The following is a 14,347-nucleotide window of genomic DNA, read 5'->3' as shown; positions in this document are numbered from 1 at the left end:
AGACTTTTCTTTCTGCAAAATGCATTACAAAGACACGTCAACAAGGAAAGGAGCTGTTGTCGAATGAGGTTGGACCAGCCGGGTGTTGGTAGTCTGATGATCTACGGGTTCAGTGGGCTGGTCTGACCCTGTAAATAAAAGACGTGTCGGGACTGTAGGCCCTCTGGGAAAACGCCCGGTATGCCAGATGGCCAGACCGCCCATGATCGCAGGCACCTTTGGGAGTATAAAATCTTCTCCAGGTATTTTTCTGTGTCAGACTCTCTTTCCCGTTTTTTCCCCCCAGAATGCAGCTGTGCTCCTGCAGTACTGTCTGCATCGTGCGGCTCTGCAATGCCTTTTTAGAGAAGTCTTCTGACCCAACAGATTTTTGTTTCAAGGACGTTACGGGTATCCAGACTTTACTTTGCATGCAGCACATTCTCTGAAAATTAAGCCTCTAATCTCCTTTATGCTGCTGAACTCCTAAAGTAAAAGCACAGTACCAAAGTCTCCTGGCTTGAACTGTTTCTAATTATTCAGTTAAAAAGTTTGTTTTCTCAAACTGTATGTTTCTGTAACAGCTGTCGCCTTAAATTGCATTAAAGCAACCTTCTTCTTTACAACTAGTTTTCCTTTTCCTCCTTAGTCCTTACGTTTCAGACTTATTTTCTTTCTACAAGAACACGCGCATTGACGGGAGCAAAGCAGGCAGACGCGTACAAGTGTGAAAAGGGTTTAGACCTTTGCTGTTATTTGTCACTCAGGCTGTCTCGCGGGGTACAAAAGTGAAGTGGGACACAGTTGTTGGTGGAAGCAAGGTGATGTTAACTGCACTTGTCAACATGCTCCTTTGTGATTTTGTGCCCAATTTGAGTGGGTGAGTGGCTTGTGTGGGGAGAGCAAAGCATCAGGAAAGTCTTTGCTGTCATTTGTCAGTCAGACGGGCTTTGGAGAAAGGTTGCAGGCTCGCACAAAAGAGTGGCAAACCGCCTCAGAAGAGGTTAATATTTATCCCCCTGGGATAACTGACACATCAGGTATCTTTTTATTTAGCACCAGAAAAGAAAGCTCACCACAGAGACCTCGGGGGGGATATTGCGCGCACATTGAATTTAACATCTTTTGATTTGAACGTTTGTTTAATTTAGAATATCAACGTGACATAAATAATTCACATATTTCCAGCAAAGGTTTTTCTTGTTCTGTTTAACAGCAGACAGAATTTTAGTGTTGGACTCGAAATACTTGCATTTTATCTCATGTAGATGCAGGCAACTCGGTTGTTTAGCCGTCCAATGCCTTGCGAAATTGCAAATTTTTTGATTATTTGTAAATAATTTTGAAACTTGTCATTTCCCTTTCAGTTCATAACTATGCGCTATGTTATATCCAAAGGAATACTTCTACAAGGGACTGCATCTTCAAACACCCACTGGGGAAAATAAGCATTTGATCGCCTGCTGATTTTAGTTAAGTGTTCTCACTTACAAATAAAAGATAGATGGTTGTTTTATTTCGGTGTGAAAAGAAAGAGACTAATCCAGGAAAAAATGCATTAAATGAAAGTTTTGGTAAACATGGGAAGCACAGGAGCTACACCACTTTCATTGGTCATCAGGTTTTCAAACCGGGAAATTGACCTACTTTACAGAAACCTCAAATCTCGGGGCGCAGAGATTACAGTTTTCTGGCCAGTTACTGATCTTTAAAAAGACTGACCTGCCGATACCAGTGTCTTCCTGTTTTTGTTTTTGTCTGAAATGTCTCTAAACATAGTAAGAAAGGCTCTGATTTGGCAGCAGCGGAGTGACCTTTGCTAACTGAGAACTTGCAGACATAACCTGGTGGTCTGTCGGTCAAACCTCTCACAGAAGAGCAAAAGAGGACAGCGGTTGGTTTTTAGGCCTTTGCCCAGGTAGATCAGGTTGGTGGATAAAATCGGCTTCAGATTTAAGTATCAGCCGATCACCTATCTTCCAAAGTTAAGGAAATCGGGGCCAATTTGTCGACTGGCTGATTTATGGGTGCATTCTTACTTAAATCCATCAGGGTTCTTGGCTGATGTTGCGTGAAGCCACAGCTCCCTCTGGAGAGATCCTGTAGAAAATCTTCTTTGGTCTTGAGCCTCCATGACCTTGATTTCCCCCCCCCCTGTCTTGCTACTCTGTTATTGTCGCAGTGTGCTTTGAGTTATTTTCATGCTCAGACTCACATTTTTGTGTGTGTTCTTTCTCATCCCAGATTTGACAGTGAAGGAACCTCTTAATGAGGTGAGGTCATCACCAACCCTAGAAGGAAAATGGCCTCAAATCATAATATTCCCAACTCTGTGCTCGACTGTGAGAACGGGGTTTTCCGGGTCATACTCGCTAATTGTCTTCCAAACACCGAGGGTCGGATTGATGTCAAAGCTCGAGTTTAGTCCTCTGTGACTGCAGGCCTTCCTCCCAAGCCACTTCTGAATCATTTCGATCGGTGACTGTCGTCCAACTGACTTTGGCTCATTAACGTGCTCCTCCTGTGTAACTCTTAGCTGATCTCTCAATTTTCTCGTGATCATTCTCACACGCAAAGACCTTGGGTGGAGCTCCAGAGGGCGGCAGACAGTACTTTCATATTTCTTCCATTTCCGATTAATCAGTACAACAGTTATCACCGAGCCTCCAAGTTGATGATCTTGGAGAACACTCCAGCTTCGTGGAGATCCATCTCGTCTCTGACGTCCTTTGATGGCTCCTTGATCTGCCACTATGGCAGAGAGGTTACAGTTCAAGAAAAATGATTCTGTGGATCGGTGAGCTTAAAACAGTCTTAAACTTTCAGACAGCTGTGTCTATTAATAATGATTCATTGATTGACTCGTATGCAACGTAACAAATTGGGTGTAGCCAGAATACTGGTTGTGCTCTCGGGGATGAAATACCAATTTTACTAAGTGCTATTAGTACTATTGAAAAACTGTTTAGATAAATAAATTACACATCTAAACAGTTTTTTTCTCCTCTCAGATTCAAACCATGTCACCCCACTGATAACTGCTGTGCTTTTGGAGAAAAGGGCAAGAAAGAAACATCAGCGGTGGTCGTGCGTAAATATGTCTTAAGTAAAAGTTGCAGCTGAAATATGCAACTAGGACGTTTTTTATTTTTTTATTTTTTTATGTTCCTAATCAGTGCGTCCTTTCTGCCATTTTCCCAGATGCTTTTTTTTTTCTTTTTGTGAGGAAGGTGACACCATTCCTCATTTCCCCTGTAGTTGTCTGGTGTTGACATGAAGGATTTTATGAAAAATTACCGCAGTCCCAAATTTTAGGGCGCCTAAAACACATTTCAGCTCTGGTAGACATTGAGCCTAATGTGCATCTATGTACATCAGTGTGCATGTGTGGACATCTAAAAGTCATGGTGATAAACATGTCTATGCCTCGGCTGGATTGGTGGGGTGTGTGTGTGCGTGTGTGTGTGTGTAACCTTGCAAATGGCATCCTTTCACCTAATAGGACAGGTTGCCAGTTAACCTCGCCATGATGGGGGAATCCATCATTATCTCAACAACACTGAAGAGGACGTCTGCAAACTCACTCAACTCAACTCTGTTGACCTTGCACACACCAAAGTCACACATTCACACGCACGCAAACACACACACACACACACACACACACACACACACATATCCACTTATAGAGATGATATCAAAACATGTCCTATTTGGGTATTGCCTTGAGCTGCCTTTCCTATGCTAAATTTATAGAGATGTGCTTTTTTTTTTTTTTTACAACAGTCTCCTGCTACAGCAAATAATTGCTTTTAGATACGTTGATGACTTTCAGTCTTTATTTTCTAAACTCCAAGTGAAAGTTAATTAAGAAAATATGTGTTTGTATGTTTGTATATGTTCCATTTTCATATAATTAGTATATTAATTAGTGCTAAAAATCTTTTCAAAATGAACCTTGATGTGACTGTAAATGTTCAGTTTTGTCTGTTTGGCTGTGTTCGTAATAGGAGCCTGTCTGAATGCTGACTATACCGTGCATGAATGTGTGTGCATTGTGGTTGTTTTGGATAATTGTGAGGCCAAGGTAAAGTTAGAGGGAGAACTCTGACTCCTGTTGGTCCGTCTTTCCACAAACTCTTTGTAACGGCAGTAAATAAGAGGCTTTACTGCACCTTTCCAGGAAAGCTGTGTTTTACATCAGTTATCCTGAGAAATAAGTTGTTTTCTACTCCTACTCTACCTCTTGCATAACCTCAAGAGATGTATCTGGAGCATTCTTTAAGCTACTTAATAGTTATGGCTTTCCAAACTGGCACTATGTCTATTTTTTTTATTGCATACGTTCAAAAAAAATCTGTGATTTCCCCAACAGATATACTATGTAGTTATTTTTTGTTGATGTGGAAGCAGTCTTTTGTGTTATATTAGAGGAAGCATTTAATGTCAAATAAGATCATTTACACATAGTATGTATGCTTCCAGTATCAGACATTTACCAGATGCTTAAATATGTTACAGTGAGAAAAGAAATAGTAATAATGTTGCATGTTTTTGCCATTTCTGTACTATTTAGGTACAAAACGTGGGCGTCTGTCACTGAATGTTTTCTACTGACAATAAGTCGATTTGTACCCATCTTGGGGAATTTGACAAATGATTTAAAAACATATGATCTGCTCTGTTTACCATAACAAAATGAAATTTTATGACTATTTCATATGTACTAGTTAGGAGGCTGCTTGTTTTTGTCTAAGCGGTCATCATCTCTCATACTTCATCAAGGTCAGTTTCCTCAATTAAGGAGTAGAACTACAGTCAGTGGTAACATGATGCGACACAAAGTCTTCAGAAAATAACACACTATTCAAATAAATTGAATAAATTTAAGAAATTGAATGAACACAAAAAGTGTTTTGTGTGTTTATTACACAAAAATAAAAACAGATTTCCCCTCTTTTATTTTTCTTCAAAACCTACATAACACAGCGCAAGAAATCCAGTCTACATTATCCACACAGATTCAGGGACCTTTTCACATAATACATGACAATGACGTGAAATAGATGAAAAAAATTAAACGAAACGATGATCGGTATGTGAGATGGAGTGTTGAAAGGAAGACGTTTGGGCGACGGAGCAGTGAGGTGGAGTAAAACAGCCTGAGTCATTTTGTTTCTACACTTCAGTGGGTTCTGGAGTGAGCCGGTCTGAGCCGGAGTCTCCCGTTTGTCCTTACGTCCAGCTGTAGGGTTTCATCTTATGAGTGTATTTTCATTTTACAGTGAGTGGATTCATTTGAGATTCCCCGGGCCTGATGTGTAATTGCTTATTGAATAAGCTCCATGCCTCCACTATATTGTCAGAGTAATGGCTGCAGATGTAACAACACCAGAAAAGCCTCGTATTGATCAGACACTGTCAGTTTGGTTTCCTCAAATGTGAATGTGTGTGTGGAAAAGCTGCACATTGCCTGGAATTTAGTTTGTCTAAATTGCTGAGAGAGTTTATTAGACGCACAGGTTTTCTTTACCCTGATAGGTTCCCAAAAGTTCAAATCAGATAAATCAATATCAGTTACTCGTGTATTTGCCACCTTTGCTTGAATTTGGCAGGCACTGATTGGGAGTTTTTACATCACTTAAAGTAAATGAGAGCATATCTGAAAACCCAACATGGCAGGAAGTCTAAGAAGTGACGTCTGTTCATTGATTTGTCAAGACCTGACACCAGGAAAAAAAAAAAAAAAACTCTCATATTTTCTCTTGGCTGAGTGAAAATGGCTTGATGAAATGTTCTCAGAATACAGGATTACTTGTGTTTCTTGGCATCTCCGAGAGTAGAAGGCCTTTTTATTGTTGAACCAAGTGCCTGATTTAATTTGAGAATCCGAAACACACTTTGCTGTAAAGTTATTCAAACTGTTCCTGTCTACCAAGGCTGATCGGTACAGTTGACACTGAGTAAACTGAGCCTGTTATTTGCTGAACAGTTAATTAAATCGCTGCATAGTTTTAATCCAGTGACGTGCGGTGAGGTTCATATCTGGTCAGGCACCGACTTAATTATAATCGGATTTACAAATCCAGACCCCTGCATGTTATTGTTTACATAAGGAAATTTCGCGCATGCGTACAATGCTGGAGGGAAAAAAGACGATTCTTTAACATGTGATGCTCAGCCGCGCCGCCGCAGAATAATTCCGTTATCTCAATCAAACTTAGACATGTAGATATTATTAATTTCGTGCTGTGCTTAACAGCAAAGGGAGAAACCGTTAAAGTACAACTCAAAACCACGTCTTTCTCGCTCTCTGTATCAGCGCAGCTACTGTATGGCTAGCTCGTTGTTACTGTCTCTTACTCTGCAGTTGTGGAGTCACAATGTCTGGGATCATGAGCGCCCCCAGCGATGAGGCACGAGAACTGCCTACCTCACCTCGAATCTGTTCTCTGCCGTTTCTGATCGCTCCTCAGCACACGAAACACGTTACACACACAGTTGGTGACAATAAAAACACAGTACATTAAATACATAAGCTAAATTATGGAAAATAAGTTCATACATGTTTTTAACCATTTTATTGGCGACGTACAGACAGGAGGAGCATGCTCTCATAGAATGGCAACCGGTGCAGTCAGCGAGAGGTTGAGCATTCCCAGGTGAGGCTCAGCTCGCTGCTGCCTCACTGGCTTCGCTTCCGAGCATTTGAATGGGAAAATGCGAAAAATTCAGCGATTTTGAAGAAAAAAATAATCAGATTTGGTTAAATTATTGAAAAAATAGGTACTTTATAGTAAAAACCACAGGGTGAAAATATCTTTATAAATGATTTTATTATTTTTCCATGATGACTCCCCAACTGCACATCACTGTTTTAATCCAGGTCTGATGTTTTGTTGTTTTTTGTTTTGTTTTTAGCCTTTTGGGTTTTATACATGGTCTCTAAATTGTAGTAGAATTTCTTTGCTTTTAACTTTTCAATTCTCATTTTAAATTAATTTAATTTCTAATTCCTGTTTCAGCGGTTTTAATTCTCAGTGGGCATTTATAATGATTTTTACATGTTACAGTTGCATATATTTGTTTTTTTCTTTTGCTGTTGTAGAGCTTCAACTAGTTGAGACAGGGAGTCTCTAAGATTCCTCTTACCCCCCTCCCACCCACACACACATACACACACACACACACACACACACACACACACACACACATACACACACATCGTTCAACCAGACAGCTATTTGTAATACATGGGGGGCCAGGAGAAAAAGTTTGGGAACCACTGCTCTACACTATTTAAGATAAAAGTTTGTATTTGTAAAATGTCACAGTTATAATATGAAGAAATCGTATAATGATAATACATATATTTTTGTTGTTTTTCATTGACTCTAATAAAACCCTGATAATTTCCTGGCACATTGCACAACTGAAGGTCTTATCGATATTTGTGATCATAGAAAAGAGACAAACAAAGAAAGCATCACTAATTTGAATGCAGACTCCATTTGAAGGCAAATGCATTCATTATCAACTACCTTCACTTTCATTTTATATTAATACAAAAACAAATGTCAGAGGCATCAGAAATGTTCAGAATCACATTTTTATTTCAAAATGCTTTTTTTCCCCTCGGCCATTTGGCTAACTTGGCATTAGAGCAGCCATTGCACATCCACTCTCACTGCGCCGCCTCCTCTGTGACTTTGAGAAGCGCAGATCGGATATGGTACAGTAGCTGCCACCGTGTAAACGCCCCGGCTTTCATAATGCCCTACATAACTGTTTTAAAGGAATTTCATCTCACCGTGTAAGCCTGATCCAACAATCTCTTGAGCATTCACTCGTGTGGAATCTGTAAAACGCCGCAGAACTGGTCACGAACCGGCACAAAGCCGCTTTTATCCCACTGAGCAAACCAATGTATTGCAAATGCTGCTGTAAAGCACATAACTTCCATCTATGCTTCAGTAACTTTAGAGTTCAATGACTGAAGTTGTGTAGTCTTTGCTTCCTTTACTAGTTTAATGGGGGTTTTTTCCATCAGTGTGGTCATGCCTTTACCTGATAATATGAAACTTTATTTTATCTAAACTACAACATGACAAACTCCAAATCGATTAGAAGAAATAAGTTTATTTATTGAGGCACTTTAGTTTTTTTGTTTAAGCATTTTTATTTAAATGCTCCTCTGCTACCATTTCTGCACGTAACTTTGAAGCCTAAACATAGACCGGTAAAGAAAACCAAGATGTTTTTTATTATTACTACCATGTAGAAATGGAAAAAGTGTACATATGTAACAATTGTTTTTATCTTAACCTCGCCAATCTCTCTCTGTCTTTTTCAGGATGGCATGGGGAACCTGCGAGTTACCAAAGAAGGGATCCGACTGGAGGGAGTGTCCGAATTTTTGTTGCCCTTATACGTCAAAGAGATCCAGTCTCGAAGGGTGAGAGTGCATGTCGGTGTGCCTCTGCTCTGCAGTCTGAATCGCTGCCTGTCTGAGTTTCTCGGTGTGAATGCAGCGGCATGTTTCCCAGTCAGATGCATCAGTTGTTGTCTGAATGTGTCCTTGGTCTGATCACTGAAGGAGCGTGTTCTCATGTTCATACTCTTTTGTTAAAGCTGCTTCAAAAGGCATAAAGCTGATGTTTGTCACGATACTTTTCATTACTACGCATTGTTATAACACACAATGAGAATTGCCGTTGGTCTACGAAGAAAAGACGACATCCACAGCAAACGACTCTTTATTTCAGATGACTTCTGCAACAGTGTGTTCATGTTCACAAGTCGTTTGCTGTATGTTTGTATTGTCTGTGTTTTTATGCCTTGTTTTTGAGCTAGGAAATAACTTCACTGGTCCAATTAATCCATCCGATCATTCACTACGTTTGCCAAATATTAGTTTTGAATGAATCACTTTTGTTGACTCTTAACGGTGTGTCTGCCTCCCTCCCTTGTTGTCAAAGCAGCCTTAACCCACCCAAAGATAAGACTCCACCACACCTGTAAATGTGTGCTGTAGCAGAAAATCTTTGAAGTCCTGTAAGTTGGGAGATGGGACCTTCATCGATTAGGCTCATACTACAGATGTAGAACTGGATTGAGAACCTGGAGGGAAAATCAACATCTTGAATGTGTTATGCTTCTTAAACCACTTTTGAACCATTTCTGCTTGGTGGTGCATTTCTCCTGCTGAAACAGGCCAAAGCCACGAAAGGTGTACAAGGGTTGCAACAATGGTTAGGTCAAAGTAACGTGCACCAATCATTGGCCAATCATTGTCCAGCTGACGATTAGCTAAAACATCACACTGCCTCTGATGTCTTGCTGTTTTCTTACATGGCACCTTCTTTCATTGCTCAGTGCTCTTGTTCAGTTGGTCACGTCCTCATTACTGGCTCTGTTGTTGATGTCTGGTCTGCAATTATGCAACAGGCTGCCATGCCCCAGCTAATCTGATACCCGTTACATCAGGAACAGCAATAATCAGTTTGAGTTAAAGCAGCTTCTCTGTTGAATCAGACCAAATGGGTCAGCCTTTGCTCCCCACATGCATCAATGAGCCTTCACCAGCCGTGCGTCTTTCCTTAGCCCATTTGTTATGGATACTGACCGCCAAAGGCTCAAACATCCCACAAGAACTTCAGTTACGGAGATGTTCTGACCCAGTTGTGCAGCAAACCCAGTCTCTTCCTGGTCGGACTCTTTATCTGCTCCTAACATGTCAACATTGAAGAGAAAACGTTCACTTTCAGCTCAACTCTGCTCACTTTCATGGCACCTGTTATTCATGTGTTAGTCATGTGTTATTCATTTTACCAGTCATAATTGTGTGCCTGCATTTTTCTGCGTTTCCCAATTTACAGTAAAGATTTTCTGGTTTCCTCTGCTCCGTCTGTGAGCAGACAGTAGCTGATAGACCAATTTACAACCCAGCCCTCCTGCTCCGTTTTGATTTAAACATAATACTGTAACACACTTTAGAGATGTCTCGCAGAAAAGATCATCTCTCTGTGGAAAAGTGCCACAAACTACAGCTTCCTGGTCTGCCATTTAAAGATTTGAGAATAACTTGCACACAGTTGATGAAAAATAATCTGAGAGAGAGGGTGTAGAGAGAAATGTGCTTCAAACCGAATGGGTCTTAGTGGAGTTTTCAGATGAGGATGAAATGAAGAGTAAAGAGGCAGAAGTAGGCAGGAAACGCCTCAAGTCTGTGGCTGTTTCAGAGAAAGACATCTTGTTAAAACACTATATATCAGTCTGTGTTTTGGCAAAACACAGTTGTGAGTAAAGTAGCAATGAACAACTGAAGAGTCTTTAGTTATCTGAAAAGAACACACCATGGAGAAATGTTAAAATGATTTGCAACTGGATTCACAGTCTTACTCTTGCGAGTAAATTACACGGAGAGCTTAAAAAAAACTGTCAAACGCGTGAACAAACGAGAAATGTTATAAAAGCAGAGGCTGGTGACCCGTCTAAGGTTTACCCCACGTTGCTTTTCCTCTTCTTTTTTTTTTTGGTTCTGGATCCTGTGATTCTAACCAAGATTAAGGATTTAAAACCGTGGCATTCTGCTTATAAAGCATAGCATAAATCTGATCTTTATTGCCTTACAAGGCAACAACAAAAAAAGCAATTTACTTGTGGATGTGCCCACTGAACTCTTTCAGCTCTAACAGTAATTGCTAGATTTTTGTAAAGATTTCTAAGACTTTTTAAACCAATTCTTCCAAATCCCACCAGCCTTACGGAAACTTTAGACATCTCACAGAATTCAAACGTGACCCTTAGTACCTAGTGGGACATTTATATTAAGATGATGAAGCGTAAGCCAACATTAGCTTGATTTATTGTTCGAAAGAAAACAATAGGAACCACTTTTTGTGAAAAAGGTTTTTAGTATGCGAGTGCTGCTAAAACGGCAGCAGCACTCACCAAAATGAAAAGGTTTCTAATTTTTGAGAAAATAAGTTCTAGAAGAGTGGGTGAAAATGCAATGAGACATCTTAGGTATGTCTCACTCACACATATTAGATGCAGATGTAGATTTTATGTAATCGAGGCCATCCTGAAGGAAAGCGATGTGGAAGGAAATGGAACATTGTGACTCCCAGGGAGAGATGAATTCAGAACACTGAGTAAAAGAAACACACACACACACACACACACACTAACAACAACAGCGACACAGTGTGAAATTAGATTGGCTAGGTGGGTTGAAAGAGATGAGGTGTAAGGAAGAGAGAGATAATTGTGAGGAAGACAGGAGTGGGTAAAATAGTAGAGGAAAGGGGGTCAAAAGAAAGTAAAAGTGTTAGGAAAACATGAAAGTGGAAGGAGGGAAAAAAAGGGTTTTCTGTTTCAGAATACTTTTTAAAATGAGGGTAATGAGTCCAAAATTTCCTTCAGCTCTGAAAAGTTGTTTCTTTCACACTGTGTTGTATCTTACCGGATGTCGCCTACATGCACCACAAAATTCTAGAACAAAGTCATTTGGAGTGATGGGGTCAAAGGTAAGACCCCATCACTTACCTTTGACCCCATCAAAGAAAAATTTGGTTTTCACCAAATTTTTCCATTTGGTGAAAACCAAACGCAGTACGTTACCACACACACCTCATTTAGAGCCTCTGGCCTTCGATATCTCTGTCACGTTAAGAAAAGAAAACAAATTGTACATGTGTGAAGTTTTCATCCAAATGAATTCACACAAGTCCACTTCTGAGCGTTTGTTTTAAACATGCCTTACCCATAGGGGGCAGTGTGAGGTGAAATCTGGGTCAGCCAATCAGATTACTTCAAAAACAGCCATAACTTCCTGTTTGGAGTTTAAAATGTGGCTATATTGGGACAAATTTTGTCGCAGACTGCAATACTGGTACAGAGTTTTTTTTTTAATCTTTTTTTTTATCTTTTTCATCAATAATATTTTTTTAGTTATATTAAATAGTTTTAATGTTGATGAAAGACCAAAATGCATAAAGTTTTATTTTTACCAACATACGTGGCCATGTGTGTAAACCCTAGTCTCAACCATGTAATTTAACTTGATGGCAAAAGGTGGAACCATCTTTCTAACAGGTTGAACTTGACTGTATCTATGTAATGCAAGGAATCATCGGTGTAGGAAAATCTAGGCTGAAGAAAAGGCTCTTAAAAATGTGAAAAAGACTAAACATCAAAAAACCAAAAAAAACACTTAGAAATTATGTTTGCAATGATTCATAATAGTTTTTTCATTTATGCCTGTTTGGTGGTGGATTATATTGCTGCTTTAAAACCCTTGCAGGGAAATTTAATAAATTGTAGAACATAAAAAGAAAACCACACACCAGATAATTATTATCCTGGATTTGAGTGAAGGTGCCGTTTGGTTTTTATCATCTCGGTAGATTCTCTGTCAGAGAAGGACAACGAGAACCTGAGGCAGAACCCTCAGAGATTTTTTTTTATTGTTTGAAGAAAGCTTATATAATCTACCTGCTTACGTGTGAAGTGTATCTGGAATATCGCAACTTAGTGTTTAGAAATCCAGCTTAAAAAAAAAAGAATATGTCAACCTAAACTTTCCACAGAACGTGGAGAGGATAACTGGAGTGAAGGACACATCAGCCTGATTTCTGTCATTTGATGTCATAGAAAAAATAGCTTCACTTTGACATGATCAGATGATGTTTTGTTTTCAAATATTCTTTTATTGATTCTTTCTCTTTTTTTTTTTTTTAGAAATGTATTGATAGCTGTGGTACAAAACCTTGTACAGTCATCAAATTTGAACACACAAAACTGAACGGAGGTAAAACGGATAACATTTGCACAAAGCAGAAATAAGATCCAACAAATGAATAGTGCCATTTAAGAGAAGTCTATGACGACAAAATATATTATCCACAAATATTCATGAAAAGGAAAGAAAATGAGTCTTTTTGAGAATATTTATCATAGTCACATTATCGTATTTTACTTTGAAGAAAGAAAATTCTCTCAAAAGCAACCATCAGGAAAACGCCAACTTCAAATGAGCAAGATAACAGTCCAGACAGATGGTTCCTAATCATGGTGGGTAATTTTAGGAGGAGGATAATTCCCTTCACCCCACCGGCAGGCATTTATTTAGATCTAAAATAAGTGTTTCATTCAGCATTTTTATCATTCTGCCTTCTTCCTTTTGAAAGCACATGCTAAGATCTGTGTGGAATAGTGTTTGAAGGTTGGCTGAGATGCAAGTCAGACCATTTCATTTTATTTTATTTTATTTTTTTCTTAGCTCCTCTCTATCTTATCCTCTGGTTTCACGCCCACCAAGGTCTTTCTTCAGTGATACGCATAATTGCACACATACACACGCAAACACTGGCTCTTGCCACTGAGCCTCATAATTGTCCCCACAGGGACCCTGTGACAACCTGTTGCCACCACAGGAGGCACAAAGACAACTTCAATTATTCTGGTCTCTTGCTGTCTCTGTCTTTTTGATTTGACTTTTTTTTTAATGTCCCTTTTTTTTCCTCTGTCATTAGACCTTTTTTACCTCCATCCCCTGTATTTCTCTACTTCTGTGTCTGGTGGCGATGCCGGTTCCCTGAAGTCGGGCTGACTTTGTGCTGCACACGACTCCAGTAAAGAACACCATATGCATAGACACAAGAGCAGAAGTGGTACAAGATATGGAGAATTTACAAGGATGTTTTGGTGCCTGATGACAAAATAAGAGAATTTCTTTTATTTTTTTCTCTACTCTGCCAAAGAGTTTTCTCGTTATGAGGCTGGATGAAGAAGAGAGCTGCATGAACATTATCTGTGCCGTTTGTCAGTTTCAGATTGATAGGCCCCTCACTCTTCCTCATTCGTTCTCATCGCGTCTCCTCTGGGGATCTGAGCTAGCTGAAACTTCTCCAACTCTGTTGCTGTAATTGAATAGCAGACAGCTCTAACGGAACATTAGGCCGTCGCCGCCTTGGCAAACCGTATTGATTTTGACTTTGCAGGAGTGTAAACAATCTAGATGGAACAGATGCACCCTTTCTTTTTTTTTCTTTTTTTTTTTTTTTACAGGTTATCATTCCACTGCTGCTCAAGAACGTCCTTGTAAATGTTCAGTCGTAACATAAGTTACAGTATCCACCACGTTTGTATAAAGCGACTTGAAGCTTTCCGAGACTTTGAAACGAACAATGTTGTGTTTCGAGCAGAAGTCGGTCAACATAGCAGCTAAAGGCCCGTCTCATGTTGGCTATTGATTAGGCACAAGCTTACGGCCGGATAAACGCCAAACAGCAGTACACAGAACAACACCGATGAGCCTCGAATGCAACTTTTTGTTGAAATGAGTGACTCTGTTTAATCCTGA

The 14,347-nt window shown here is 39.7% G+C and overlaps 1 long non-coding RNA gene across 1 annotated transcript; it reads left to right on the top strand.

Moving 5' to 3' along the window:
• Positions 1-1,333: 1,333 nt before the first annotated feature.
• LOC106942143 (uncharacterized) lies at positions 1,334-6,127 on the top strand. Its single transcript, XR_001423556.1, has 2 exons — positions 1,334-1,364; positions 5,992-6,127. It is a non-coding gene; the product is annotated as an uncharacterized LOC106942143 (long non-coding RNA).
• Positions 6,128-14,347: the final 8,220 nt, after the last annotated feature.

This window comes from Poecilia latipinna, unplaced genomic scaffold, assembly GCF_001443285.1.
Source record: "Poecilia latipinna isolate Pla-1442-1.1 unplaced genomic scaffold, P_latipinna-1.0 Scaffold4068, whole genome shotgun sequence".
NCBI lineage: Eukaryota > Metazoa > Chordata > Actinopteri > Cyprinodontiformes > Poeciliidae > Poecilia > Poecilia latipinna.
This window is presented reverse-complemented; position numbering and strand designations above follow the sequence as displayed.